The sequence below is a fragment of the Lytechinus pictus genome, chromosome 4 (genome assembly GCF_037042905.1).
Source record: "Lytechinus pictus isolate F3 Inbred chromosome 4, Lp3.0, whole genome shotgun sequence".
In the NCBI taxonomy this organism is placed as follows: Eukaryota; Metazoa; Echinodermata; class Echinoidea; order Temnopleuroida; family Toxopneustidae; genus Lytechinus; species Lytechinus pictus.
Window position 1 is genome coordinate 7,091,154 of NC_087248.1, and position 7,129 is coordinate 7,098,282.

A 7,129-nucleotide genomic window follows, 5' to 3' on the forward strand; every position below is an offset into this window, starting at 1 on the left:
GGGGGGGGGGGGGGGGTTGGATTAAGCCTTCAGTCATGCTTTATTAGCTTTCAGAACAATGCACCACCAACACATTATACAATGGAGATATACAATGGCATAAAAAGGGGGCACAGCTTAGCGTATGGTGCTCATTTTCTGTTTCAAAAACAAGAGCACGCAAAATGTTGACCATTAAATATTGAATATATAATTTGGCAATAGATTTTGATACAATGGTTAGAAAATTATATTACATTGCCCACCCCCTTTCAATTTCTTAAGTATTCATTGCCTTGGTCGTAAAAATTTCTAGGGACAAGTCTCCATCTTGCTCCAATCTATACGACGGTGGAGGTGTACATGGTCCATCCTTAAAATATGAATTGACTAAATTGAGAATTAAAACATGCGGAATGCTAAAAATTTCATTAAAATTTAATGTCAAATAATAAAACCAAAGACACATTTAAGTTCTTAATTCCACAAAACCGTTAGCGCTACGGAGCTGCAAGACCCATGACATGTGACTGAAATGACAAAAATTCCCATTTTGAGCTCTTATACCGTACTTATAATCACATCATTATCATGCGTGATTCTTTTTTTTTTTTAACTTAGTACGACTCAATCAAGAGCTTTTTTATTATCACATCTATAAAATGAAAAATATGATATTTCCTAACATAAACTACAAAACATAAAGTGAGTACATATTTATGACATTATCGTCTCTCCTTTGAACATGAAATGTGTAATGCACAATTTAACAGTCATGTGAGGTTTATTTTAAATCCGACTTTGATGAAAATTTCTGGGTTTTTTTTGTTTTGTTATTATTTCTCGACTTATTCACTTTAACCGGTACTCATTATCCTTCTCCTCACTAACATCAAAGTTATCACCGCCATGATTGTAAACGTATTTGCGTTTTAATGTATTCATAATTATACAAAAAACCCGTACAGATACGTGATGTGAGTTTTTGTTAAAAAATAGCGACTTCCCATTAGTGTTCCTGGATCTAGGAACACTACTCTCCATAATTTAAGAGCGCCATCTCACAACAGAAACTTCTTTATTAAAGTTTGAGCCCTCGCTAGAGGGCGTCTGTAACTTTGTCTGCTTCGATTTACCAGGCATACCTGTGCATACCTGTGCATGCGTTAGCAGTTAAAAAATAATGATAATAACGTTTGTCTGGATTTTTATAAGAACTAGATTAATTCAACTATTATTAGGCCGAAAAATGCTTTTAAATATGAAACTGGGAAGAATGAAAAAATAACGCGTTTGGTGCTTCCCATGCCATGCACGCTGTACCAATTTCATTGTTAACACAGAAGGCTATTGTTTCGGCCAAAATATCCGTATAAATGTTAAATATTTTTACGAAATGATGAGAATGTAATGATATGCAGATTTCATCTAATTTCACCTAATGTATATATTGAAAATGGATGAAATAAATTCAAATCAATTATCTTGCAGGAGAACATATTTTTAGCAGGTGTTTCTGCATTTATTGATAATATCAATACATGAATCACAGTAATTATAATGCATATAAAAAACATACAAAAATAACTGATAGAATTACAAATTGTGGCAGGGGGATGAAAACCATATTAGAAAACAAGATTAATGGGTCTATATCAATAAAAGTGATGTCACATGTTATTTGAAATGTTAAGACAAAAGGGGAAATGTATACAGACAATTGGTAGATTGGTACATTTGTCATGTTTGTATATACAGACAATAATCATTTGAACATAACCTGATGACATTACGGAAACAGAAAAAAATCAACGTGGGACGTGGTCCTTATCACCAGGAACTGCTTTGCATCCAGCTATGGATATGGTTATCAGCGGGGGAGGGACAGGTCCCCCCTAAATTTGAGGTGGGGGGACGACCCCCCCCCCTAAATTCTTAGTTGATAACCTTTTTTTTTGCTTGTCAAAAAATTTTCGTGGTCCCCCTAAAATTTTGCTTGATAACATAAACTTTTTTTGGAGTTGCTTGTCAAAATATATTTTCGTGGTCCCCCCCAAAAAAAATTTTTGTTGGCTTCCGCCGCCAATGATGGTTATTGACAATAATGATGTTATTTTCTTATTAAAAAGCGATCATTAATTGATAACTACCACAGATATTGTCAATAGATTATTTATTTAATTCCAGATCATATTGGTGAGTGTTCTAAGCATTTCAAAAATCATTGGAGTTCCTCGGCTTGTAATTTTTATAGTTAGGATGCAGGCAAAATACCCAAAAAAATAATTGAAATCGGAATAAAAACTATGAATTTAATGCGGTTTTCTTTAATGTTGCACTATTTCGATGAAATATTTGACTGCATGTTACCTTGTATGCGATACACACTGATGTCTCGTCTGCATTTTCATTTTCCTTATTTTGCTATTTGAAATCTTAATCATCTCATTTTCATAACCATAACAAATTATTAGAACATTTTTACCCAAAACGTTGTCTATATATACTCATCAAACGAGGAGCCAGTCCTGCTGTTTAACTCCTGGAGCAGAACTTTGAATAATTTGACTTTATTTAAATATTTTCACAAGTAAACATAATACAAAACAATATAACGTCAGAAGATTCAACATGATATATAATCAGACATGACATCATTTATCTAAATCATATAAGTATAACTAAATAACCAACTAAATGTCTTTTGAGACGATAATGCGAACCAATTTCAATAGCGATAGCATTTAATAAAAATGAAATATGGACTAAAATCCTCGTGAAGTCTAGATTAATATTAATAATACCCGACAGTTCAAAATTTATATCATTCCACCGTCACGAGAGATGGTAAAACCAATTTTAATGTCGATAAACTAAAAATGAAACAAAAATAGAATTGAAGTAATAACAATCCTTTCTCAGAACATTTTCCGCACAAAAATACATTCCTTTTTGAAGGTCCTAAATTTTTGAATATTGAAAAGAAAAATTCCCCTTCACTCGCAGCCTTCAAGAGAATACTCCGTATAAAACCTAGCTTTATTTGTTGTAATAAGACTGCATGTCTCTTCTTTTATTATCAATATTATTACTATTATCATTGTTATTAATACTATTATTACTACGATTTTTATTGAATTTACTATTATTATTATATTATTTTTAGCATTTATGATTATCAATATCATTAACATTATTACTATCTCGATATTACTTTTATTGTTATAATTGTTGATATCCAAAGAACTCGTCACCACTCTTCATTATCCATCCAGGTTTCAAATGTATAATTCAGATATATATGTATTTTGTTACAAGTTTGTTCTTATTTCAATTGTTTATTATAATTGTATTTTTATGGATTTTGTATACTGTTCTGTTAGAAATGAGAAAAAACTGAAACTGAAACAATCTTAAAGGTCAAGTCCACCCCAGGAAAAAGTTGATTTGAATAAATAGAGAAAAATCAAACTAGCAAAACGCTGAAAATGTCATCAAAATCGGATGTAAAATAAGAAAGTTATGACACTTTAAAGTTTTGCTTATTTTTCACAAAACAGTGATATGCACAACTCAAATGAGAAAGTTGGTGATGTCCCTCACTCACTATTTCTTTTGTTTTTTACTGTTTGAATTATACAATATTTCATTTTTTACAGATTTGACAAAAAAGGACCAACTTGACTGAATCATATAGTATTAAACAATGCTCATTCCACATGTTCAGGGAGGAATTAATCGTTGTTTCACTTGGCAAGGAGGAGAAAAATGAATATTCCCTATTTTATATAATAAAATACAAAAGAAATAGTGAGTGGATGACTTCATCAGTCTCCTCATTTGCATACCAAACAGGATGTGCATATAACTATTTTGTGAAATCAAGCAAAACTTTAAAATGTCATAACTTTCTTATTTTACATCCGATTTTGATGAAATTTTCAGTGTTATGTTTGTTGGATTTTTCTCTTTTTATTCAAATCAACTTTTTGTTGGGGTGGACTTGTCCTTTAAACTGCAAAAAAATATATACTTTGTTAGACTATGCAGGCCTACATAGCGAATCACGAAAAACAAGAAATTTAATATTTCAGATTTATATTGTGGAACCGAGAATGAATCGATCAATTCTACAAGAATACAAAATGATGAAAACCACGAGCAAAATGTACATGAAAAAATGCAGAATATCGATTATCATTTATCGATTTTCAGATCTTTGTACATATCATTGTTTCACTCGCTCCTTACTACTAAATCAGGAGCGGCGTCATGGTGCTTTGATTTGTTTTTTGGGGGAAGGAATGTATCCTTTTCCTTTCCACTTTTTATTTGATTTTTTCCTCAATGAAATATTACCTAAAAAGAGTCATATTTTCTCTCATCCATTCATTCAATTATTCATGCATTTATATTCTCATTAATAATACGTAACATAGCATTCAAATATTTAGAAGAATCTGAATATGGGGGACCAGCATTGCCTTTTAAAGGCTGGGCTCCCCACCAAAAAATACTCTTTAAAACAAATTCTGAGAGTTGAGAGCGATGGGGAAGGAATATTACTTTAAAATATTTCCATAACTTTCTTCCAAGATAATCTATAAAGAAAAAAATTTGTCTACGTTTCGGCGTGGATGGGATTCCCTGGAATCCCCACTCCTCATGGCCCAGGAGGTATATAAATTATTAATTGGGTTTAAAAAGAAATAACGACAACGAGAAAAATAAATCAATTTAAAGATGGAAAGAAAAAGAGAAATGATAGAGAACGAGAAAGATTGAGGGAAGAAAGAGAGAGAGAGAGAGAGAGAGAGAGAGAAAAGAGAGAGAAGATTGGGAGAGATGGGGTGAGAGATAGAGGGAGGGGGGGGGGGGGCGCTAGGGACAACAATTCAATTAAAGAAATGGTATAATTAAGAATAACATGTGTCGCAAGCTAAACGCTGTATAAAAGGACAAGTCCACCCCAACAAAAAGTTGAATTGTATAAAAAGGGAAAAATCCAACAAGCATAACACTGAAAATTTCATCACAATTGGATGTAAAATAAGAAAGTTGTGACATTTTAAAGTTTCGCTTAATTTCACTAAACAGTTATATGCACATCCTGGTCGGTATGCAAATGAGGAAACTGATGACGTCATCCACTCACTATTTCTTTTGTATTTTATTATATGAAATATGAAATATTCTGATTTTCTCCTCATTGTCAAGTGAAACAACGATGAATTCCTCCCTGAACACGCGTGGAATTAGCATTGTTTAATATTATATGGTTCAGTCAAGTTGGTCCGTATTGTCAAATTTGTAAAAAAAATGAAATATTGTATAATTCAAACAGTAAAAAACAAAAGAAATAGTGAGCGATGGACATCATCGACTGACTTATTTGCATGTCACTGAGTTCATTGGAGTTGTGCATATCACTGTTTTGTGAAAAATAAGCGAAACTTTAAAATACCATAGCTTTCTTATTTTACATCCGATTTTGATGAAATTTTCAGCGTTATGCTAGTTTGATTTTTCTCTATTTATTCCATTCAACACCTTTCTGGGGTGGACTTGACCTTTAATTACATCAGATAGTAATCAATGTCACCTACAAACATCCATAATACAACCATGATAAATACATCGATATACATTTTCCCAAGTCGGAAAACAATGAATTTCCGTAAGTTCAAGTATTATTTATATTGCAAAAAGATATTTTTTTTATTTAAAAAGAATATAGCAGCATTATTGTTTTAATATAAAACGCTTGGGATTTTAATAGTTTTCAAATGCTGCAGAAAAAAGATTGGTTCAATTCAAATCCATAATTAAATATGAACTATGAGTTCGAAATTTGAAAGAAAAATAATTTGTGTCAATCTTTATCATTATAAAAAAATGGATCAAATGACGGAGTAGTAAACTCCAATCATTCGGAAGACTGAATTATAAGAATGGAATAGGAAAAATAAACAACGATAGCATAAAAAGAAGATTCGTGTTTAAATACTGCCAATCATGTTTTCTTGCAATAAACCTGAATTGAATTGCATTGAAAATACACATTATTATGGAACAAAAGATGTGAAAATCTCAATATTACTTTCTAGTGCACCTTTTCAGTTTCTATAATCCTATCAGTCGGTATACAGGGGCTGCGGAAGCGGGGGGGGGGGGGGGGGGCTGGGGTGTTTCAGCCCCCACCATTTTTCCAAAACTGTGAACTAAAACGTAAAAATGACCATATGATTGTGATTTTTTGCATGGTCAGCCCCCCCCCCTTTGATTACCGTTCCACGGCCCCTGGCATAAAGGCAAGTTTGTACCGTAATGACCGATGCCATACAAATTTGACTGTCAAAAGAAGAAAAAGTTTGTTGACCTGCCAATGTTATTGTTTGGAGAAAGAATTTGTCGGTACGCGCATCCAAAGCCGGCGCGCATGCGTGACCCATTTTCGGAAACTAGTTCGGAAACGTCGGGAAACATCAAAGACGCGCATGATGAGACAATGTTATTGAATGACGTGAAGGTCAACGAACTTTTCAATATTAATCAATTAAATCACTGGAACTATTTTTTCATTGCAGAACATGGAATCTGCGAAAATCATCAACAATGGCAACAATGTCGCGGGGAGGGGGGAGGGGGGGCTGAGAATAGTTTAGAATTTCATTTTACATACTTTTGAAAAAAAATTATTTCATTTTATTTTATCTCTTTATTCCATACCTGTGTTTTTGTCACCTCCTATTAAAAAGTCATACATGCCTTAGCTCAGTCACTGCCGAGATATAAATATAAATCATGAAAATAGGCCTATATCCCCTTTGTTGATGATGAGTGATGATGATGTGGTGATGATAACGATGATGTGTGATAATGATGGATAACGGTAATGTGATGATAATGATGATGGTGTGATGTGATGTGACGATGATGATGATACCTTACAAATTACTATTACAAAACCAATAACTCGTTAACAGTATTTTTATTTTATTAAATTTTTTAGGGGGAGGGAGGGGGTGTATTTACTACGAGATCTGCCATGAATTCGCAATGGAAAAGACAAAGGTGATTATAGCTGAGGCCAATTGAGGCTCTCTGAAGAAAAAAAAGAAGGAAAGAAAAATAAAATGAATTGCCAACA